Below are 24,936 nucleotides of genomic sequence, written 5' to 3'. Positions count from 1 at the left end.
TAAATCCGTCACTTTTCCGTCACTTTTGGGACGGATTAACACCTCCTCCAAAGTTAGAATAACCCCCTCTGTTTCTTTTTCGGGGAACAGACAATAAAAATGAAGACAGCTTTAACATAAACGAAAGCCTGGCAAAGAGACACTCTAGTAAAGTATCTCAGAACCTGAAGTCTGTACAATAATGGGAGCCACTGAAATAGGATCCACTGAATTATGAAGCAGCCAACGGTGGCAAAGAAAGATACTCCATTGACATGTGTGGAACTGCAGAAACTAGATCTGATGAGATCTACTGAAATAATCTGATGAGGTGGACTCAAGCACTGAGATAGTTACTCATCATGAGGACATGAGTACACAGATTTAGGAAAGTGGAATCCGCCGACTCATCGGAATCCATTAAGGCAAGCAATGAGAAAGACTCAACTGTTATTCGTGAGGCCACAGAAAATAAAATAAAAAGGTTAATGGTTTTCTAACAAACTCTGCAGGTCAATATCCGACAATTCCAATTAACTCTATGAACTGAAAGAGAATAAAAATTAACAGAACAACATAATTGTAATTCAAGGTGTTCAGGGGAAAGTAATAATAAAGCCTCTGTAATGTTGTGAAGGCAGTGGAGAATGGAAATTGTGCGATCCACAGAACAACAGAAAGCTAATAACTTACATGAAAAGAAAGGGAAGCAATTAAAGGGCTGATCAAATGCTGCAGCAAATGGGTCATGTATCACTAGACAATTCCATAACCTTGCAGGCGTGACCAATAATCATCAACCACCCAAATTAGCATTTTAATCAGGGTAACTAGCAACTTTTTACTGGTTGAGATGGAGAAGTGGATGTGAACATAATGGTCTACTTTATGTACAAGAAAATATATCTCAGACTCTAGAAAGCTATATGCGTAATGCAGAGCAAAAATTATAATACTGAAGAGCGATATTAGTAGCAGGAAAGTACACTGAACAGTAATTGAAATTCAAGCAAAGATAGTCTTGCATCTTTTACATAAAGCTCTACGTCCACCAGATGTTTACTCTCCACTAGTGAGACGGCCTTCTGTATCATGTCCTGACCAATGACTACAAGCATCTAGGAACATAGCTCACCATACTTTCTGAAGCATAGCTCCCCTCTCTTGCCACCATCCTTTTGGGATATCCTCCTCCCACCTTGGTGATGTTATTTTAGGGCAGTTTGTGCCCCCATTTAGTCCTGCAGCTTAAACCAATTTCACCATATGGCATGCAAGCTTTTCTGTGGGATTTGATTCAGAGGGGCATATTTATACTCTGTTAGCGCCGAATGTGCATCAAAAAGTTTGACGCACAATTGGCGCAAACCCTGCCCCATATTTATACATTGACGTCCGACCCCGCGGGCGTCAAAATTCCACCATGTGCGTCATTTTTTGGAAGGGGGAACCTTCCTTGCGTTAATTATATGCAAGGTAGGCGTTCCCTTCCAAAAAATGACTTTAAGGCCTGTGCCCCATATTTATACTCTGACGTCATTTTGACACACAGGAGGGGTTGGGCCTTAAAAAAAGACGCACAGCCTGATGGGCGCCGTTTTTTAACGCCTGGGTCAGGGCAGGCGTTAAGGGACCTGTGGGCTCGGAAGGAGCCCAGAGGTGCCCTCCCCTGCCCCCAGGGACATCCCCTGCCACCCTTGCCCACCCCAGGAGGACACCCAAGGATGGAGGGACCCATCCCAGGGAAGTGAAGGTCAGTGCGGGTAAGTATTTTTTTCAGATTTTTTTTGTGGCATAGGGGGGCCTGATTTGGGTCCCCCTACATGCCACTATGCCCAATGACCATGCCCAGGGGACATAAGTACCCTGGGCATGGCCATTAGGCAAGGGGGCATGATTCCTGTCTTTGCTAAGACAGGAGTCATGTCAATGGATGTTGGGTGTCAAAAACAATGGCGCGAATCCGGTTTGAGGCCTGAATTTTGCCTCAGACCTGCCGTGCTTTTTTTTTTTACGCACAACCCCCATTTTCCCATACGCCGGCTAACGTCATTCCATAAATAAGGCGCCCGCTTGGCTTGTTGGAATGGCGTTAGCCGGCGGTAAAATATTTGACGCACAACTGCGTTGGCGCAGTTGTGCGTCAAAAAGTATAAATATGGGCCAGAATGTCTTTAGTGGGTCCACAGACCTATAATATATGTAGTGTATGATTCATCTATTTTGAAGAACATATGATGAATGCTAAACATTAGGGGCCTGATTTAAGAAAGGTGGAATTGTACCCAGTGCAGCACCACTATTCCTGGGCCCCTTAGTGCACCCCTAACACCATCATGTGTGAGCCGTATCTAAGATACGGTGCACCATGCCCGTAGTTAGGGGAACAAACATCACAATTGTTTACTCTAGTTCGGAGCTTAGCGTCTAATCTTGCAAAGCCCATTGAGGCCCATTGTAAACAATGGTGTGCCTCCTTTTAACACTTGCTCTGAGCAGAAGTTAAAATGATGCAAGGAACTCTCTTAGATTTATTTCATTTTTTCACCCCCCCTAACAAAGAACGCCCTCTTTGCATACATTATGTCTGACCAAGGCATGATGTAGCGCAAAGGGTTATGAAGTAAATATGGCACAGCGATTTTGGCCTCATTTAGCCACACCAGCGTAAAACCAGGAGGCGCTAGGGGCTCTTAAATCTGCCCCTTGGTATTTGAATCACATTATCAGCGCTTAAACATAAATGCTGACTGAACATTGCATGTTCTTTTCCTAGAATCGTTTCTGGAATAACTAACAGCTCAGGTCCATTGAGGCCTATGCAATCCCATAGATTTTATTTGGTAAGTTTCTGTTGGATGCCCAGCACTAACATAATGCTATATAGTCCAGGGTCTTGCTCAAATCCTCTTCATAAGATGGGATGTCAGATGCTGCTTCCAAAACACAAAAAAACGACCGATTTGTGAGATGCAACTAAATCCATGGCTCTAGAAAAGTGTGAGCTTATTTTGGCAATTGCTTTATAACATCCAAAGCCCATAATAAAGATATTCTGTTTGGACATATGTATGTTCTGGCACTTCCTATTTTCCTAAATTAATTAACTAATAATTATAGTTTATGTCTTTTAAGAAAAGCCACCTAGTATCAAAAAATGTCTAGAAGTAATCATTTACTCCCAACATACTTCCACATAACCAGGGCCTCTGGCCACCGACTGTACATCAGTATGTATGGGCTTCGCATCGTAAATATTTGTTAGACCTGACAGCCTTTGGGTGGTCACCCCTAACTTTTTGCCTGCCTCCCTTCACTTTTGAGATACTGGTTTTGCTGGTTTTTAGACTCTGCGCACTTTACCACTGCTAACCAGTGCGAAAGTGCATATGCTCTCTCCCTTTAAACATGGTAACATTGGATCACACCCAATTGGGCTATTTAATTTACTTATAAGTCCCTAATAGAGTGCACTATATGTGCCCAGGGCCTGTAGATTAAAATCTACTAGTGGGCCTGCAGCACTGATTGTGCCACCCACTTCAGTAGCCCCTTACCCTTGTCTCAGGCCTGCCTTTGCAAGGCCTGTGTGTGCAGTTTCACTGCCAATTCGACTTGGCATTTAAAAGTACTTGCCAAGCCTAAAACTCCCCTTTTTCTACATATAAGTCACCCCTAAGGTGTGCCCTAGGTAACCCCTAGGGCAGGGTGCTGTGTGGGTAAAAGGCAGGACATGTACCTGTGGAGTTTACATGTCCTGGTAGTGTAAAACTCCTAAATTCATTTTTACACTACTGTTAGGCCTGCTCCCTTCATAGGCTAACATTGGGGCTGCCCTCATACATTGTTTGAGTGGTAACTGCTGATCTGAAAGGAGTAGGAAGGTCATATTTAGTATGGCCAGAATGGTAATACAAAATCCTGCTGACTGGTGAAGTTGGATTTAATATTACTATTTTAGAAATGCCACTTTTAGAAAGTGAGCATTTCTCTGCACTTAAATCTTTCTGTGCCTTACAATCCACGTCTGGCTGGATTTAGTTGACAGCTCCTTGTGCATTCACTCGGACACACCCCAAACACAGGATACTCAGCCTCACTTGCATACATCTGCATTTTGAATGGGTCTTCCTGGGCTGGGAAGGTGGAGGGCCTGCTCGCACACAAAGGACTGCCACACCCCCTACTGGGACCCTGGCAGACAGGATTGAACTGAAAGGGGACCTGGTGCACTTCTAAGCCACTCTTGGAAGTCTCCTCCACTTCAAAGGCACATTTGGGTATAAAAACAGAGCCTCTGCCCTACCACCTGAGACATTTCTTGGAGAAGAAACCTGAACCAGAACCTGCACCCTGACAAGAAGAACTGCTGGCTGCCTAAAGGACTTACCTGACTGCTTTCTGAAGTGGACTGCTGCCTTGCTGTTGCCCTGCTGTCTTGCTGCTCTCTTGCCTGGCTGCAGAAGTGCTCTCCAAGGGCTTGAATAGAGCTTGCCTCCTGTTCCCTGAAGTCTCAGGACCAAAAAGACTTCTCTCCTGCAGCTGAAATCCCCGTGTGGTGACAATTCAACGCACTGCCTGCCAAGAACGACAAACAGCCTGCTCCGATGAAAATTTCACTGCACGCCGAGTCCGGAACGACGCAGCCTGACTTCGAAAACAGAAGGTCAATGCAGCGCCAGCGTCGCGACCGCAACTTCAACTCACAGCCCTACTGGATTGACGCAAGCCGACTCAGAACAACGACACCCGACTTCCTGTGAGGAATTGACACAGCGCCTGCCGTGCGGAAGAAAATTCCACGCATTGCCTACCGGAATCGACGCAGCTGCTGTGACTTCGCTCCGCAAGCCCAGGATTCCACGCATCGTCCCCGGGGCATCTGAAAACTCCGCAACCCGAAGAGGATCCAAGTCCGCATGCCGGAAATCAATGCAACCCCTTCCCCGCGTGGAAAATAACAACGGAAGTGCATGTGCGAAGGGCCAAAACCAACACACACTCAACGTTTTCCACGCATCGCCACCACTGCGGTCCCTTGCGAGGATTTGTCAACGCAAACCAGGTACTTTGCCCTGCAAGAGACATTTGTTGTTTCTAGGAGAACTTAAGACACTTTTTATTGCTTTTACAGTAATCTGTTAACTCTAAAGACACTTGATAGCACTTTCAGTGATATCCCTACATTTGCTTATTTCATCTTTAATCGTTTTGACCTGCATTTATTGAGATAAATATTATATATTTTTCTAAACACTGTGTGGTGTATTTTTGTGGTGTTATATGGCGGTATTGAATGATTTATTGCACAAATACTTTACACATTGCCTTCTAAGTTAACCCTGACTGCTCAGTGTCAAGCTACCAGAGGGTGGGCACAGGATAATTTAGATTGTGTGTGACTTACACTGTCTAGAGTGAGGGTCCTTGCTTGGACAGGGGGTAACCTGACTGCCAACCAAAGACCCTATTTCTGACAATATTCCATTCCTCCATTTTCACTAACAGCTTTAAAAAGACCTGGTTGACATATGTTCAAACATCGGTTAGGAAAGCCTCTGTAATTAGATCGGACAGTGGCCTGCAATGCTGATGAAACTACCAATCAGCCTTCACAGTGTAAACGCCTTCTAAGAACACTAACTGGTTCTGAATCAATTAAAATAGCATTTCAATTGGACACTTACTTGAATACATGTTTAGCATATTATCTAAAAACATATAGAGGTAGACAAATGTATCTATTGGAGCATGAACCTTTTACATGTAGTGAAAGTGATTCAATGTAGTAGTCTGATTATATTTATATGAGTCTGGATCTTTCGCACTAAACCTAAATATAGTTGGACTCCTCCAGAATATAATGTGAAGGCCTAAGGAATCTAGAAATAATGGATCGTTTCTTGGGATGTCAGCTTGGCAGTGTGATGAACATAGGGTTGTTTTTACCGTAAACTTTTCTGCATCAGATTTCTACTCCTAATATTTACCCATAAAGTTCAAGCCATGTGGCCATAATCATGGTATGTATTGACTATGCCAATAGCGTTTATCTGGCAGTCCCTACCTATCTCATGCAAAATATTCAATGCCTACAGAATCGTAATGCACACTTGCTCTAATACCAGGTCCAAATCAAAAAATATTGTACCATTCATTCGCTATTGATGACGCAGAAAAAGAAAGACTAACATATATTCATATATCATGTAACAAAATTGTGTAAGGTAGTGTGATTTTAGCAAAGAAAAATAATGTACGTGGGAAATTGTGCCCACGGGGTAGTTCGCCATTATTATAAACGGGCTTAATTAATCATGAAGAATTGACAAATGTAGTAATCCGTCATAATTGCAAATGTATTCTATTATTTTCTTGTTGAAACTGTTTTATGCTTAGCTTAAATTTAGCAGAGGCTTTGGCCTAGTTGCCTGGTCTCAACTTTAACTGCGTGGTTTTCACTTGTATTAACAAAGACATATTATTTTACTTCAAGGCTGTATTTTTCCAGTAGAGATGACTAATACACTTATCTCAAGGTTTCGTGCTAGGCCGGTTTCATCCTCTTTGAAGCAAGGTCAATTTCTGCAGGTGCAGACAATAAAGGCACTAAGATAAAATTAATTGGCAAACTTTGTTGCAACTTGTGTTCCAAGGCTCCAAGGATAATGTATGCATAAATGAGTACTAGGAGAAAGACACTATTTATTGGTCAAATTGAAGCCACCCTATGAACCCTCCAATTGAAGACCCTGATGAATTTGGAATGTTTCTTACTTAAACCCACCGGACAAAGAGAAGTCAGCCATTTTCCTTGATGCCATTTTGAAGCAAGATTTAAGAAGCCATTTTGGAACGAGCCCTTTGACACCTTTCTCTGTCACAGAGAAAGAGACTTTAAGAATTCTCACCCTAGAGACTTTAACTTTAAACCTGCCCCACATTGCCCATGCAGTAACTTTGCCCCATTCTCCTTGCTGCCGCAAGGAAACTTGCCCTTAACTTTGCCCCTTTGAAATCCGCCCCATGCTGATCGAACCGGTACCTGAAGGACGAAGATTTTCTTGAATGCTGATTGTATTTGGTAATTATGAAAGGATAATTGTATTATGCATTGTGTTTTCCTTCTTAGGTACCAACTGCTATTTTGATAGGGCCCAAGCTAGAAGTTTTCTAAATTTGTGTTGACTAAATTCGTTTTGCATGAAGCCCCACATGCCAATGCTAATTAGAGGTTAGTTGAGATATTCATCTGATGCACCATGCTAAATTTAAATCTTGTGATGCTGACCGATGTATGCAATTAGCCAAGTTCAATTGCTTATATTAGTGATTTGCATTGCTATAACCGAGTGCATTTTAATTCAGATTTTGCGTAGATTGCGTTTCTTCCGCCGCTATGGACAGCTAGTAATGTTCGGATACGTATATCATTTGATTTTGAGACTCATATATATTGTGTTAGCTTTGTTAATATAGGGAAAATAAACTCATTAACTTTTAATAAACTGGTGTGGTTATTCATGACTGAAAGGTCATGGGGCGTCAAAATACTGATTGTTATTGATTCCTAATGTGTTATCTTGATTTATCAATTGGGTATAGGGTATTGATTATTGATTTTAGTGATTTGACTATTCTTCGATGAGGAGAGCCCAACTCGGTTAAAAGGTTCACCGTCCTCCAGCGTGTCCAAGTACAAGTAATTTATAAGGGCTGGACACGCTATCAGTAGATGGTAGCAGAGGATGGTTACGCCCTTTGGGTCCCCATCCGAACAATAGGCGGATTCAAGTTAGAATTTTCTTTGATAAAACAAGTTGGAGAGACGATGATGTCCTAAATCCCCAATGACTTTCCCGAAATCTCGGAGCTTGCGATTGGATGAAATGGAGGTGTGAGAATGTTTTCGGCGTTTCTAATGACGGTATGAGAGAAGTTAGGGTTTTGCGCTTGCACAGCTTATTGCCGCAGATTAATTGAGAAGTTTGTGAGGATTTTAGGGGGTTACGAACTCCAATAAATTTTTTAGAGGAGTGATACTCCAAAGTGTGAGAGTAGGGAAGTCGTCGAACTTCATATGTGTGTGGCGCTTTGTGCAGGAAAAATTGTCCACGTGGTTGTTGATGTTGAGACGGGCCCTGCAAGGTCAAGAGACTCCGGAGTATGTTGAAAAGTGTATGAGACACTTGATTGATGTTGTAATCTGTTCGGTTTAGTATGTTGATCGGGCGTGGTCAACGAGTCAGTATGAATATTGAGGAATGAAAGAAAATTTTCGACTTTGAGATTTGACGAATTCTAAGGCACGCTAGAATAGTTCATTGATCAGTTGAGAGTGACGTTTGCGGGTCAAATTTTGCTTGCGAAAGCGGGAACCCGAGAAAGATGTAAATAACTGCTGAGGCTAGTGAAAATTCCCTAAGGTTTCTGAAGCGATTGTATTACCCTTCCTGTAGTAAACCGACAGATTTGTTTTCTTCTTTTTGGTTAGTGCTCGCAATATGTTGCAGAAATTAGTTTTGAGTGAAGCTGAATGAAGGAGGACAAGCCGCGGGACTTTGTCAGCCGCAGTGTGTGAGTGTGACGTCACTAGGAGCCACGCTGGGATAGGTTGGTTGGCGAGAAGGGTCGCGCACGGATTGGACACAGTCTGTGAAGCACAATGGATGGGGAAAGGCAAGCGAAGAGTATTCCGGGAATTAAAGTCACTCATTGATTACATATTTTAGAAAAATAAAAGACGGAAAGATGAAATTTTTCAAAGCATTTCAGAGTGCCTTGAAGAAACACCGCCTGAGGGTACACCAGCTTACATCGTGATTGAAGAAAAGGGTGTCGCACCATGTCTTTGGTTAAAGCAATGGTGTAAATAACAGAAAAGCATGTAAGTGTAGCGTTCCCTATCCATGGGTCGTTTAATCTAAGAGTATTGGAGAATCTAAGATTTGCGCTATACGACATGAAAGTACCTACAAGACCAGCACAGTTTGAAGCATTAGCAATTTGGGAGCTAATGGCTAGAAGGCAACAACAAAAGAAATTTGAAACAAGAGTGAGAAAAGTAGAAAAGACACTAGCGGGTGCTAGATGGGATAGTACTCAAAAGGTTTGGAGATCAGACGTATTGCAGGGAATTAAACTGTTTCCAGCAATTACTGATGAAGCAGAGACGGAAGGAAGGAAAGCTACCTATAAAACAAACAGGAGTCAGTCCAGAGATAGAGAAAACAATAGAAATTTGAAAAGGTCTGACGAGTCAGACGATGAGGAGTTCATTATGCAATTGCTAAATGACCGCCCGCCACCATATGAGGAGAGCGCAAATAGCTCAAGCACCAGTACTGCCCCTCCAGAACCAATACAGGGTAATGTAACACCGAATTTGAGAATATCACAGAGGCAAAGTAGTCCCGACATGCCTTTTACACCACAAATACCACAAGTTCAGAGAATATATCCTGACGTGCCTAAACTGAAACCTGTCAATGATTATCAGCCACAGATTCAGAGGCGCTATTATGATGAGCAGGGAGGACAGAATTACCAAAGACCGACATTGATTCAAGCCGAATCAACACAAATGTTGATGCCTCAAAAGCAGATGCAAATAGCAGAAAACCAGTTAGATGTGCCAGCAGTGATGAACCACAATGTGGGAATTAACATGCCACAGAATTTGGGGAACAGACAGAATCCAGATGCAATATATCTGCCTATCACTGTAGGCCCGCCAGTGCCATTGTATATACAGGCAAACCCGAATGTATGCGACCAAGGGGTAATGACACAAAATGAGGCAGGAAGGAAATGCATAGAAAATACCCAAGAAACGACTCCGGTAACTACACTGCTAAATGGATTTAGGTCCTTGTTGGAATTTAGTCCAATTCCAGCTTGTGCTCCGTCAACTGTGGTAAGGTCAGGTCCACCACTAATAGTACCGCTAACTTCACAAACAGAAACGTTACAGAAACCATCAGTAGCAGTTGATGTAAGTGCTACATTGATGGGACTGAACGCGCAACAGTTAAAACAGTGGTTGAACAGCCTGAACTCCCCACAGAGTACACCCAGCGGGAAGGGAGAAGAATATTTGAATAAAATAAGATTGGGCATGGAAGCAGATGAACTAGTAGAGGGAACGATGGGTCTGAACAGGTTAGAATCATACAGAGAAGAAGAGCTGAGATACATGTGCCCTAGGATTACAAGAGAAGTAAGCAGCATACATAAGAAGTTACAAGAAATTGCAGACAGAAACAAGATCGATATAGGTAAGACTAAACACTTGAGCAGAAGTTACAGGCTAGACTTTGAGACAAAAGATTTTGAACACATGAGATCTGCAGGGATGAAAACACACCTTAAAGAGATACTGCAGAGCGCGCAGGTCTGGAGATGTTTAGACAAATGGGAGAGCAGGTGGGTTAAGAAAAAGGACAAGAAGAAAGAAAGTACCTCAGACCGGAATGAGAAAACACAACAGAATGATGATCTGATAACCATGTTGCCAATGAGAGAAACAGCAGGGGGAAAATTTGTACATGTACCGTGGCACAGGTGCGATATTCAGTCCTTTACGGATGATTTCCCTAAATTAAGAGAGAAACCGATCGAATGGTATCAACAAACAGATAGATTTGTGAAACTTGCAAAATGTCTTTGGGAAGACCTGAATACTTTATTCAAAATTGTAGTTCCAGCAGATTTGTGGGAAAATTGTAAAAGGGCTGTAGGTTGGCCAACAAGTGAACCAGAAAGAGATAGGGACACAGGTGCACCATCACCTACGGTAATGAGATTATACCATAAGTTGATTGAGCACTTGAAAACAAAGGTTGCGTCGAAAAATGTGGATTGGCAGAGGATTGACAGAACAGCACAAGAAGTTAAAGAGTCGATACATGCATACTATGAGAGATTGTTGAAAGCATTTAAAAATTACAGTGGTACGGAAACGATTGAGGCAAAGGACATGCTCCATTTTGTGTTCAGATTTGTGGAAGGGTTGAGACCCGAGATTAGCCAGATGATTAAAATGCATTTGATTTGTTGGCAGTCAAAGTCGATCGATGAGGTGTTGAATTATGCAAAATACTGCAGTGATGAGATTGAGACGAAACAGAAAAAGCTGAAGGAAAAAGTGATGGTGATGCAGCTTAGAGCAGCTCAGACAGGTTTGCAAGGTTTGCAATGTTTTCAACAACAGTTGCCGCAGCAGCAACAGCAAGGAAATGCTATGTTTCAGCCACAAATGAGAGGCAGAGGTCGAGGAGGTTTTGTGAATAATGGTCCTGATTTAAATACTGTTGTGGTTCCAAATGGTATACAGACAATGCAAAAGGTGATGCCATGTCACACGTGCGGAATCGTCGGGCATTGGAAACGGGAGTGCCCAATGTCGGTGCAGTAAGGTGTAGGTCAGCAAAACAATGTTGTCAATACATTTCAGAATATGAGAGGACCGAAATTGAGAGGTCCAAATCCAAATTTTCAAAATAATGTAAATCAGATGCAGGGTTTACAACCCATACAATCACAGCAGGTTCAAATGCCCTGTGTACAAATGGCACAGTTGCAGCCAATGCAACAGCAGTTTCCTATGGTACCTAATCAGCAAATGCAAATACCGTTAGCACCAATAAATCAGCAACAAGTAATGCTTCCTCAACAGGTCACGGGTCAAGGAATGAACCAAAATGACACAGTACACCAATTCCCATTACACAGTGAGAATGGAATAAAAGATGTATGGGAGAGTGAAAGTTCAGATGAGGAGGGAAATTGTATGCTTGCAGCATCTTTGGAAGTTGATCAAAAGGGTCCGTATGTGGAAGGAAGAGTCATGGGTCACAGCGTTTCATTCTTGGTTGACACAGGAGCTACAAGTTCTACAGTCAGAAGTATCGTAGTACCAAATTTGCCACTTTCAGGGAGAATAGTTCAAGTAGTGGGAGTAGCAAATAGGTACCTGACAAACGCAATCACAGATCCAGTGCAAGTCAGAATTGGTAACTTTCAAGGGTCACATAAATTTGTGGTGTGTGACTCAAGCCTGATATCCCTATTAGGGAGAGACTTATTGTGTAAATTGGGATGCTCGATTATGTGTTCAAATGATGGAATTAAAATTCAGACAAACAGTGATGAGGAAGAAGAGGACAGTTTAGGAGGGAATGAAGTGGAAACTGTTGATGAAGAGTATCCCCTGATTACTCTTTATCCAATGCTCACTGAAGCAGATATTCCTGCTGAGTTACAGGAAACAGTTGAAAAGGAAGTGTGGGATATGACAGGGAAAGAAGTGGGATTGGTTAAAGGAGTGGAACCAGTGAAAGTGACCGTAAAACCCAATGTAAATTTTCCCCAGACACCACAATACCATATGTCGCAAGACACCCTCATGAAAGTCACCCAACTCATTGATGAGTTTGTGAAACAGGGAGTACTGAAAGAAGTGCTAAGTAGTCCATGTAATTCACCAATCATGGGATTAACAAAACCGAGTGGAAAGGTCCGGATTGTTCAGGATTTGAGGAAAATAAATGACATAATAGTCAAATGCTGTCCCGTAGTACCAAATCCAGCTGTGATAATGTTTCAAATTCCCTGTGATGCTGAGTGGTTCTCAGTCATCGATTTGTCACAAGCATTCTTTTCTGTGCCTCTTCATGAGGAGAGCCAATTTCTCTTTTGCTTCAAATTCCTGGACAGAGTCTACAGTTGGTGTCGAATTCCTCAAGGGTTTTCGGAGTCACCATCAATTTTCAATCAGATTCTAAAGAAAGATTTGGAATCACTGGAATTACCATTTGAATCAACATTGGTACAGTATATTGACGATTTACTGATCGCATCCAAGACAGAAAATGACTGTACGATTGACACTATTGCTCTGTTGAACCATTTGGGAAGGAATGGACATAAAGGGGGTCATTCTGACCCTGGCGGTCACCGACCGCCAGGGCCAACGACCGCAGAAGCACCGCCAACAGGCTGGCGGTGCTTCCTGGGCCATTCTGACCGCGGCGGTAAAGCCGCGGTCAGAAAAGGGGAACCGGCGGTTTCCCGACGGTTTTCCCCTGGCCCAGGGAATCCTCCATGGCGGCGCTGCTTGCAGTGCCGCCATGGGGATTCTGACCTCCTTCCCGCCATCCCGTTCCTGGCGGTTTTTACCGCCAGGAACAGGATGGCGGGAACGGGTGTCGTGGGGCCCCTGGGGGCCCCTGCACTGCCCATGCCACTGGCATGGGCAGTGCAGGGGCCCTCTAACAGGGCCCCATAATGATTTTCAGTGTCTGCTTTGCAGACACTGAAAATCGCGACGGGTGCCACTGCACCCGTCACACCCCAGCAACTCCGCCGGCTCCATTCGGAGCCGGCTTCATCGTTGCTGGGTCTTTCCCGCTGGGCGGGCGGGCGGCCTTTTGGCGGTCGCCCGCCCGCCCAGCGGGAAAGTCAGAATGACCGCCGCAAATTACAATTCTGCCAGAAGAAAGTGAAATATTTGGGTCACCAAATAGAAAAAGGGTCGAGAAGAATCATGAAAGAAAGAATAACAAGTGTACTTCAAATGAGTCCACCCAAAACGAGAAAAGAGGTGAGAACGTTTTTGGGAATGGTGAGCTACTGTCGCCAATGGATTCCCAATTTCTCAACTCTAGCCAAACCTTTACTGAAACTGACCCAGAAAGATGCGCTGGATGAAATAGTGCTGAAAAGGGATGAAATGGATGCTTTTATTGAATTAAAGGAATGCATGTGCAGAGCTCCAGCTTTAGGTATGCCTGATTACACAAAGCCTTTTACATTGTTTTGTCATGAACGTGATGCATGTTCCTTGTCTGTCTTGACTCAAGCCCATGGTGGCGTAAACAGACCATTAGCATATTTTTCAGCTACTTTGGATCCGGTCGCAGTAGCCCTGCCAGGGTGCTTGCGTGCCGTAGCAGCAGTTGGTATCAGCCTAAATCAGAGTGAAGGAATAGTGATGGGATATCCTTTAACAGTCATGGTCCCTCACTCAGTTGAGATACTTTTGACACGTTCCCAAACACAGCACATGACCGGTGCTAGGCTTACAAGGTACGAGACAATAATTTTGGGTTCACCTAATGTGCAGCTGAAAAGGTGCACTACGTTGAATCCAGCAACCTTGTTTCCCAGTGAAAATGTCGAAATTGAGAACGCTGAAGACATCGAGCACGACTGTCTTCAGGTAACTGAATTTTGTACAAAACCAAGACCTGATATCAAAGACACCCGATTGGAAGAGAACGATCAAGTTATTTTTGTTGATGGTTCATGTTTAAGAGATGCACTAGGAATATTGAAAGCAGGATATGCCGTATGTACAATAACTGGTGTTCTGGAAGCATCTTGGCTTCAGGGAGTTAACTCTGCACAGGTAGCGGAACTAGTGGCCCTTACTAGAGCTTGCCAACTTTCCACATTAATGAAAGTCACCATTTACACTGACAGTCAGTACGGATTTGGAATAGTGCATGATTTTAGACAATTGTGATCACAGAGAGGCTTCATGACCTCTTCAGGATCACCAGTGAAAAATGATGAAAGAATAAAAGAATTGTTACATGCCATCCAGTTACCAGGAGAAGTAGCAGTGGTAAAATGCAGTGCACACTCGAAATCACAAGACTATGGGGGTCATTCCAACCCTGGCGGTCAGTGGTAAAGCTGCGGCCAAACCGCAAACAGGCTGGCGGAAAAAAAATTTGAATTCCGACCCTGGCGGAAACCGCCAACAGCGACCGCCACAACAACACACCGCACGCCACGGCGGCACAAACAAACAGCGCGGCGGTCACCGCCAACAGACAAGCGGGAGACAATGTACCGCCCACTATATCACAACCTACCAATCCGCCACCTTTTCCGGGGCGGTAGCCCCGCCGATAAAAACACGGCGGAAACAGCCATTTCGAAGGGAAAGCGCTCACCTCCATACAGCCCATGAGGAATCAGGACAGCATGGAACCCGAACTCCACATACTCCCAGCGATAGTGTTCCTACTCCTCTACCAGGAGCACGAACGCCGCCGGAGGGGGGAGGGGAAATTATTACGGGTACACACATACGCGACACACCCACCCTCACCCTCACCCACTACAACACACACATCAATGCATAGCAACACATCAGAGTGACACCCCCCAAACCCCCCGGAAGAATGCAAATACAAAAGGAAATGATTCTAAACCTTGGAATATATTGTAATACTGCCCAAAAAATATATATACACATCAAAAACTTTTATATACATAAATGTACAAGTCCGAGCATTGTAGCAGGCATTGTTCATGGACCACTGGGCCCAAATCACATGGGCAAAGCCCACACAGGATACCTGACTCTAACGGAGAGAACACTGCAGGGGCATCAGATAGCAAAAGTACAGGCACCTAAGGGGGAAGGGGGGGGCACCTCAGCCAGATGAGTGCACGACGCCAGATCCACGAGGGGCCTCCATGGCCACTGTTCAATCCTGGGGAGTGCAAAGCCACAGTCTCACAAGTCCAGACAGTGGGTGGGCTTCCCACTGTTACATCCTGGGGAGTGCAAAGCCACAGTCTCACAAGTCCAGACAGTGGGTGGGCTTCCCACTGTTACATCCTGGGGAGTGCAAAGCCACAGTCTCACAAGTCCAGACAGTGGGTGGGCTTCCCACTGTTACATCCTGGGGAGTGCAAAGCCACAGTCTCACAAGTGGATAACAGTCTCCACTGGTTCTGGAGGGGGCCTGGTGCCCAGAGTGCTTCGTGCAGCCCTGTCCGACACAGATGCGGGCCAGCCCCTGCTGCTCATGGGCCAGCGGTACTTGAGATGAAGGGCCCAGTTCAGCGGTGCTTTAGACGGCGGTGCCCAGCGCAGCGGTGCTTGAGAGGAAGGGCCCAGCGCAGCGGTACTTGAGATGAAGGGCCCAGTTGGGCGGTGCTTGAGACGGCGTTGCCCCGCGCAGCGGTACTTGAGATGAAGGGCCCAGTTTAGCGATGCTTGAGATGAAGGGCCCAGTTCAGCGGTACTTGAGATGAAGGGCCCAGTTCAGCGGTGCTTGAGACGGCGGTGCCCCGCGCAGCGGTACTTGAGATGAAGGGCCCAGTTTAGCCGTGCTTGAGATGAAGGGCCCAGTTCAGCGGTGCTTGAGACGGCGGTGCCCAGCGCAGCGGTGCTTGAGATGAAGGGCCCAGCGCAGCGGTACTTGAGATGAAGGGCCCAGTTCAGCGGTGCTTGAGACGGCGGTGCCCAGCGCAGCGGTGCTTGAGATGAAGGGCCCAGTTCAGCGGTGCTTGAGATGAAGGGCCCAGCGCAGCGGTACTTGAGATGAAGGGCCCAGTTCAGCGGTGTTTGAGACGGCGGTGCCCAGCGCAGCGGTACTTGAGATGAAGGGCCCAGTTCAGCGGTGCTTGAGATGAAGGGCCCAGCGCAGCGGTACTTGAGATGAAGGGCCCAGTTCAACGGTGCTTGAGACGGCGGTGCAGAGCGCAGCGGTACTTGAGATGAAGGGCCCAGTTCAGCGCTGCTTGAGATGAAGGGCCCAGTTCAGCGGTGCTTGAGATGTAGGGCCCAGCGCAGTGGTACTTGAGATGAAGGGCCCAGTTCAGCAGTGCTTGAGACGGCGGTGCCCAGCGCAGCGGTACTTGAGATGAAGGGCCCAGTTCAGCGGTGCTTGAGATGAAGGGCCGAGCGCAGCGGTACTTGAGATGAAGGGCCCAGTTCAGCAGTGCTTGAGACGGCGGTGCCCAGCGCAGCGGTACTTGAGATAAAGGGCCCAGTTCAGCGGTGCTTGAGATGAAGGGCCCAGCGCAGCAGTACTTGAGATGAAGGGCCCAGTTCAGCGGTGCTTGAGACGGCGGTGCCCAGCGCAGCGGTACTTGAGATGAAGGGCCCAGTTCAGCGGTGCTTGAGATGAAGGGCCCAGTTCAGCGGTACTTGAGATGAAGGGCCCAGTTCAGCGGTACTTGAAATGAAGGGCCCAGTTCAGCGGTGCTTGAGACGGCGGTGCCCAGCGCAGTGGTACTTGAGATGAAGGGCCCAGTTCAGCGCTGCTTGAGATGAAGGGCCCAGCGCAGCGGTACTTGAGATGAAGGGCCCAGTTCAGCGGTGCTTGAGATGAAGGGCCCAGTTCAGCGGTGCTTGAGACGGCGGTGCCCAGCACAGCGGTACTTGAGATGAAGGGCCAGTTCAGCGCTGCTTGAGATGAAGGGCCCAGCGCATCGGTACTTGAGATGAAGGGCCCAGTTCAGAGGTGCTTGAGACGGCGGTGCCCAGCGCAGCAGTACTTGAGATGAAGGGCCCAGTTCAGAGGTGCTTGAGAGGAAGGGCCCAGCGCAGCGGTACTTGAGATGAAGGGCCCAGTTCAGCGGTGCTTGAGACGGCGGTGCCCAGCGCAGCGGTACTTGAGATGAAGGGCCCAGTTCAGCAGTGCTTGAGATGAATGGCCCAGTTCAGCGGTACTTGAGATGAAGGGCCCAGTTCAGCGGTACTTGAGATGAAGGGCCCAGTTCAGCGGTACTTGAGATGAAGGGCCCAGTTCAGCGGTGCTTGAGACGGCGGTGCCCCGCGCAGCGGTACTTGAGATGAAGGGCCCAGTTTAGCCGTGCTTGAGATGAAGGGCCCAGTTCAGCGGTACTTGAGATGAAGGGCCCAGTTCAGCGGTGCTTGAGATAGCGGTGCCCAGCGCAGCGGTGCTTGAGATGAAGGGCCCAGCGCAGCGGTACTTGAGATGAAGGGCCCAGTTCAGCGGTGTTTGAGACGGCGGTGCCCAGCGCAGCGGTGCTTGAGATGAAGGGCCCAGTTCAGCGGTGCTTGAGATGAAGGGCCCAGCGCAGCGGTACTTGAGATGAAGGGCCCAGTTCAGCGGTGCTTGAGACGGCGGTGCCCAGCGCAGCAGTACTTGAGATGAAGGGCCCAGTTCAGCGGTGCTTGAGATGAAGGGCCCAGCGCAGCGGTGCTTGAGATGAAGGGCCCAGTTCAGCGGTGCTTGAGATGAAGGGCCCAGCGCAGCGGTACTTGAGATGAAGGGCCCAGTTCAGCGGTGCTTGAGACGGCGGTGCCCAGCGCAGCAGTACTTGAGATGAAGGGCCCAGTTCAGCGGTGCTTGAGATGAAGGGCCCAGCGCAGCGGTACTTGAGATGAAGGGCCCAGTTCAGCGGTGCTTGAGATGAAGGGCCCAGTTCAGCGGTGCTTGAGATGTAGGGCCCAGCGCAGTGGTACTTGAGATGAAGGGCCCAGTTCAGCAGTGCTTGAGACGGCGGTGCCCAGCGCAGCGGTACTTGAGATGAAGGGCCCAGTTCAGCGGTGCTTGAGATGAAGGGCCCAGCGCAGCGGTACTTGAGATGAAGGGCCCAGTTCAGCAGTGCTTGAGACGGCAGTGCCCAGCGCAGCTGTACTTGAGATGAAGGGCACAGTTCAGCGGTGCTTGAGATGAAGGGCCCAGCGCAGCGGTACTTGAGATGAAGGGCCCAGTTCAGCGGTGCTTGAGACGGTGGTGCCCGGCGCAGCGGTACTTCAGATGAAGGGCCCAGTTCAGCGGTGCTTTAGATGAAGGGCCCAGTTCAGCGGTACTTGAGATGAAGGGCCCAGTTCAGCGGTACTTGAAATGAAGGGCCCAGTTCAGCGGTGCTTGAGACGGCGGTGCCCAGCACAGCGGTACTTGAGATGAAGGGCCAGTTCAGCGCTGCTTGAGATGAAGGGCCCAGCACATCGGTACTTGAGATGAAGGGCCCAGTTCAGAGGTGCTTGAGACGGCGGTGCCCAGCGCAGCGGTACTTGAGATGAAGGGCTCAGTTCAGCGGTGCTTGAGATGAAGGGCCCAGTTCAGCGGTACTTGAGATGAAGGGCCCAGTTCAGCGGTACTTGAGATGAAGGGCCCAGTTCAGCTGTGCTTGAGACGGCGGTGCCCAGCGCAGCGGTACTTGAGATGAAGGGCCCAGCGCAGCGGTACTTGAGATGAAGGGCCCAGTTCAGCGGTGCTTGAGATGGCGGTGCACAGCGCAACGGTGCTTGAGATGAAGGGCCCAGTTCAGCGGTGCTTGAGATGAAGGGCCCAGTTCAGCAGATCCGGCCATGGCGGGGAGGTCATTTGCCACCTGTCCTGTGGCTGGCGGGGCCCTCCTGGGCTGCAGTGCCGGGCCTGTTGGTGGCCTCCTGCCCACCTGGGATGGAGCTGGCTGGGCCCTCCTGGCCAGCTGGGCTGATGGCGGTGTTGTCGGGCGTGCTGCCCTTCCCAGCCTTCCCTGATCGCCTGTGGCCCTTCCCTACCTTGGGCGGTGTGCCAGCTGTCTCCACACTTCCTGCTGCAGCCATGGTAGGGGTTTTAGTCCCTGGTGTTTTCACTCTCTCGCGCCGGCCACTGCCTATCTTGGGATGTTTCTCCGGGGGTGGGCTGCCCGTGCCTTGGCTTCGTACCGAACTGGCTGCCCTGGAGGGTGGGGCACTCCACAGTCCATGGCAGACTGTGATGACAGGGGCCGGTTTTGTCGTGGCTGAGGTGCTGACTGTAGTCCTATGACATGGACGGGGTGGGGACTTGGAGGAAAGGTATGGGTGGAGGAAGTTGGAGGGGGGAGGCTAGAGACAGGGACAATGGCTGCCATCAGTGCTGAGGCCAGAGTCTGGCAGGAAGGTGGGCATCTCCTTCGCCCCAGGCACCTCAGGCCCTGCCCCAGTCCCCCCTGCTGCCCTCAGTGAGGAGATCATTGACCTCATGAGGATGCTCACTGTTGGGCAGTCTATCATTTTGAATGCCATCCAGGGTGTCGAAAGAGAGGTGCACCAGAGTAATGCATGCCCTTACAAACTCTGGCCTCAGCACTGATGGCAGCCATTGTCCCTGTCTCTAGCCTCCCCCTCCAACTTCCTCCACCCATACCCTATCACCTGTACCTCTGCCTATCCCAGACACACCATCAGACCAGCCTGCACACACCTCAACACCCAAGGGAAGCTCAGCCAGACATAAGCACCACACATCACACAGGCATTCACACAAGCAACATCCACATACAGACATACCAACACCCACTGCCTCCACTGTGTCCCCCTCCTCCACGTCTCCCTCCTCCTTCCCTGTCACGTCTCCACTCACACCTGCATGCACATCATCTTCAGCCACTACGTCCATCACCAGCACCCCCCGCACAAGTGCACTCACCACCCCCACTACCATTTACACGTCCCCTGTGTCCTCTCCCAGTGTGTCTGTGACCCCCTCTTCCAAGATACACAAATGCAGGCAGCCACCCACCCAACAGCCATCCACCTCACGAGGCACGGGGCAAACGCTGAGGGGCTGCTGGGAGGGCGGTGCTGGTGCGGTGGGTGGCGGCTGTACCTGTTGTTGCGGGGGCACACATGTTGCCGCCACCACAAGGGAGCTCCCTTCAGAGGACGAGTCGGTGTCACTGATGTCTGCCCGAGTCCCCGCTGTGGAGCTCCCCTCACCCTCTGTCCCACTGGTGAATTCGGAGTCCGTTGCATGGCCCTCCATGGCCATGTGGGATGCAGCTCCCTCGTGCTCCGATGCCACTGCTCCTCTGCCTGATGATGCTAATGCACACATGAACAGGAAGACAACAAAAAAAGGGGGGGGGAGAAAATAAAGACATGTTGAATGCATGCATTGGCGACACCGTTGGCGGACAGGACAGACACAGAAGCCCCCTGCACTACGCCGCGCACGTTGACTACTCAATCTGTGGGACATGGCCTACAAGCCTATGGACGACATCTGCACACATAGATGACACAGGGCCATGAATAGCTGTACTTGGCACCCTACAGAGGTGGGGGGCGGGGGCACAGGGCCATGCCTTACGGAGGGGCCTAGCCTACAGAAATCGCCCTGGCTTAGGGATACCCTCAGCCCTCCTTCCCCACCCAGACACCTCCACTGCGCGCAAAGTCACCAGGATGAGAGTGTACTCACCCCCTTGTGTCTGCTGTGATGTCCTCACGCGCCCATCCAAATCGGGGTAGGCCACCGCCAGGATCCGTGACATCAGGGGGGTCAAAGTCCGACTGGCACCCCTCCCACGTTGGGAGGCCATCCCCAGCTGAGCCTCCGCCGTCTTCCTGCTCCAGCGGCGGATGTCCTCCCATCTCTTCCGGCAGTGGGTGCCCCGTCTGTGGTGGACCCCCAGGGTCCGGACGTCCTTGGCGATGGCACGCCAAATATCGATCTTCTGGTGGGCGCTGACCTATGTGAAATGTACAGGGGGAGAAAAATAGTCATCACCTTCTGCACGCTCAATGTGAGTGGCCCCCCCCATCCCTACCCTTGCCATGTGGCACATGCTCTCACCGTCGTTTGATGCATGCCTCAATCGCTCCCCTCCCCACCATCTTTCATCCACCCCACTCAACACAGGCATTGCCCACAAAGCATGGTCCCAGTGTACTTACCTGTTGGTCTGGAGGACCGAAGAGTAGCGCGTACTGGGGGAGGACCCCATCCACAAGTTTCTCCAATTCCTGAGCAGTGAAGGCAGGGGCCCTTTCCCCAGTCGCATGAGCCATTGTCTCTTCCAGACCGAGGTCACAGCAGCACTTGCAGTGTAGGTCCTCTCCTGTCGAAGATCAGGTATCGAGTGATTAAGCAGATATAAAATGGCGGCCACGCCCGCGGCTGTGCGTACTGCGGCGGTGCTTACCGCGACCGCCGGCGCACATCATCATTGGCTCCTGAGACCCATAGGGTCCAATGTTAACCAATGCTGCTTAGCGCCGCGGTCTTCGACCGCCTACCGCCACGGTGTGCCACGCCAGCGCAGTTACCTCACATCCCATTGTCGCACTTCACAGGTCAGGCGGCCGCCATTTCAGGGGCCCACATGGCTTACTTTCTACTGCGTCACACATACCTAGGCCTTGCATCAACACTCATACAAACCATTCAATGGATTGAGAATCGTGTTATGTGCAAGCTGTGGTTACGTACCTGTGGGTTGATTGACTCTGTGCTCGCTGTTGTCCTTCATAGGCACCGTCCGCTGGGACATGCGAGGAGATGGCGGAATCTTCCTGTGTACAGACCGCTGGTGGACCTGTCGACAATGGAGGAAAGACATGTCATACTGACATACAGGCTTGACCGAACCACTATTCATGAACTGTGTGCCCAGCTGGAGCCAGACCTGATGTCACCAATCTGCCAACCCACAGGGATACCCCCTCAAGTGCAGGTGCTGTCAGTGCTCCATTTCTTTGCAAGTGGGTCATTTCAAACAACAGTGGCCATATCATCAGGGATGTCCCAGCCTATGTTTTCCAAGGTGTTGTCCAGAGTGTTGTCTGCCCTGCTGAAACACATGCGCAGCTACATCGTTTTCCCTGAAGTGGGGGATTTGCCTACAGTGAAGGGTGATTTCTATGCCCTTGGACATATCCCCAACATCATAGGTGCCATTGATGGGACCCATGTGGCTTTGGTTCCCCCACAGAGGAGTGAAACAGGTGTACAGAAACAGGAAGAGTTATCATTCGATGAATGTACAGATGGTGTGTTTGGCAGACCAGTACATCTCCCATGTTAATGCCAAGTTCCCTGGCTCAGTGCATGACGCGTACATCATGCGGAATAGCAGCATCCCTTACGTGATGGGTCAACTCCAGAGGCACCGTGTGTGGCTAATTGGTGACTCTGGTTACCCCAACGTGTCATGGCTACTGACCCCAGTGAGGAATCCCAGGACAAGGGCAGAGGAACGCTACAATGAGGCCCATGGGCGAACACGACGGATAATCGAGCGGACCTTCGGCCTCCTGAAGGTCAGGTTCTGGTGCCTCCATATGACAGGTGGATCCCTATTCTACTCACCAAAGAAGGTGTGCCAGATCATCGTGGCCTGCTGTATGCTTCACAACCTGGCTTTGCAACGACAGGTGCCTTTTCTGCAGGAGGATGGTCCTGATGGTGGTGTTGTAGCAGCTGTGGAGCCTGTGGAGAGTGAAGACGAGGAAGCCGAAGAAGACGACACAGACAACAGGAACACAGTAATACAGCAGTATTTTCAATGACACACAGGTAAGAATACACACCGGCATATTACATATACTTAAACACTACTACCTCTCTACTGTCTGTCCTTTTCCCCCAGTGTATGGTAACTGAGTTGTGACTTTCCCTTCCGATTTCAGAGATGTGGGCCCCACTGCGTGACATCTGCTTTGTTTCCCCATGGACTACAGCTGTGTGACAGTGGTATGTTGGCATCACAATGTAAATAAGCATTTTGGCACAGTAATGTCTAATACATTTGTACAAAATCACAGCCAGACTCCTGATTGTTTTGTGCAATAACTGTGTTTATTACAGTGCTCTATATTGGTGGGTGGTTGCAAATTGGTAAGGGGTGATGGTGGAGGATTGTCCATAGCAGAGTCCAGAATATTTGTATCACAGTTGCATTGTCCAAATGGCTGTGGGAAGTGGAGCAGGGGCAGTTTAAGGATGGACAGGGTGACAATGTGGGACAGTGGGATGACAATCAGGGAGGTATCCTTTCCTGGCGGGGGTCTTGACATCTTACTCTGTCTTCTTCCTGGATCTCAGGGCCCGCTTGCGGGGTGGTTCTCCTTCTGCAGGGGGTGGGGTGCTGGTGGCCTGTTGGTCCTGTGGTGGGGCCTCCTGTCTACTAGCGCCGGCAGAGGTGGTAGGCAGTTCTTGGTCCATCCTAGTGTCAGGGGCCCTTTGTGGTGCCACAGTGTCCCGCAATGTGGTGACTGATTCAGAGCCCCTACAATGGTGCCCAGGGCGGAACTGATGGTTCGTAGTTCCTCCCTGAACCCCAAATACTGTTCCTCCTGCCGGAGCTGGATCTCCTGAAACCTGGCCAGGACCATCGCCATCGTCTCCTGGGAATGATGGTAGGCTCCCATGATGGAGGAGAGGGCCTCGTGGAGAGTGGGTTCCCTGGGCCTGTCCCCCCCCATCGCACAGCAGCCCTCCCAGTTCCCCTGTTTCCCTGGGCCTCTGTCCCCTGGACCGTGTGCCCACTACCACTGCCCCCAGGTCCCTGTTGTTGTTGGGGTGGTGGGTTAACCTGGGTGCCCTGTAGTGGTGGACACACCGCTGATTGGCGTGTCCTGGGGACAGAGGGATGGGCTCACTGGGTGGGTGCTGTGCTGGTGTTCCCAGAGGGGGGAAGGTCTGCTGTGGCTGTCTGAGGGGAACCGACTGTCCCGAGGTCCCCGATGGGCCGGGCTGGTCATCTAGATCCAGGTCGACAGAGGTGCTGTCATCACTGTGGGCCTCTTCTGGAGGTGGAGTGGACATTTGTGGACCCTCCTGCGCGGTGACGTGGCGTTCGGGTCCTGCAGGGGTATAAATGGATGGTTATTGCATCTGTGTGTGCCATAGCGTACAATGGGTGGGTGCCCGTGTACCCCAGTGCTGGCATTTCTGTGTGGGGGCTTTTGTGACGGTGGTTTGGGGGGGGATGGGGATGTGCAGTGGGCATGCTTTGGTGATGGGTGTCCATGCTTTGTGGTCGCATGCAGGGCTTGGGGTTGGGATGGGTGGGTTGTGATGGTGAGACATTTACAAGGAGTAAGTGTGATGGGGGTGAGGGTGAGGGTGGGGGTATGAGTTGGCATGCTGGTGTGGTGGGGGGGATGAAGTAGTGAAGATGAGACTTACCAGAGTCCATTACTCCAGATACTCCTGCGAGGCCCTCAGGATGCAGGATCGCCAAGACCTGCTCCTCCCATGTTGTAAATTCTGGGGGAGGAGGTGGGGGTCCGCCGCCAGTCCGCTGCACCGCGATGTTGTGCCTGGATACCATTGAACGCACCTTCCCCCGTAGGTCGTTCCACCTCTTCCTGATGTCGTCCCTATTTCTTGGGTGCTGTCCCACAGCGTTGACCCTGTCGACTATTCTGCTCCATAGCTCCATCTTCCTAGCAATGGTGGTGTGCTGCACCTGTGTACCGAA

At 49.3% G+C, this 24,936-nt stretch overlaps 1 protein-coding gene across 2 annotated transcripts in view; it reads right to left on the bottom strand.

Moving 5' to 3' along the window:
• The window catches only part of LOC138300670 (neuromedin-U receptor 2-like), a 219,880-nt gene that overhangs the window by 104,606 nt on the left and 90,338 nt on the right, over window positions 1–24,936 (bottom strand). The gene's annotated exons all lie outside the window — the stretch shown is intronic.

The sequence above is a fragment of the Pleurodeles waltl genome, chromosome 6 (assembly GCF_031143425.1).
Source record: "Pleurodeles waltl isolate 20211129_DDA chromosome 6, aPleWal1.hap1.20221129, whole genome shotgun sequence".
NCBI lineage: Eukaryota > Metazoa > Chordata > Amphibia > Caudata > Salamandridae > Pleurodeles > Pleurodeles waltl.
This window is presented reverse-complemented; position numbering and strand designations above follow the sequence as displayed.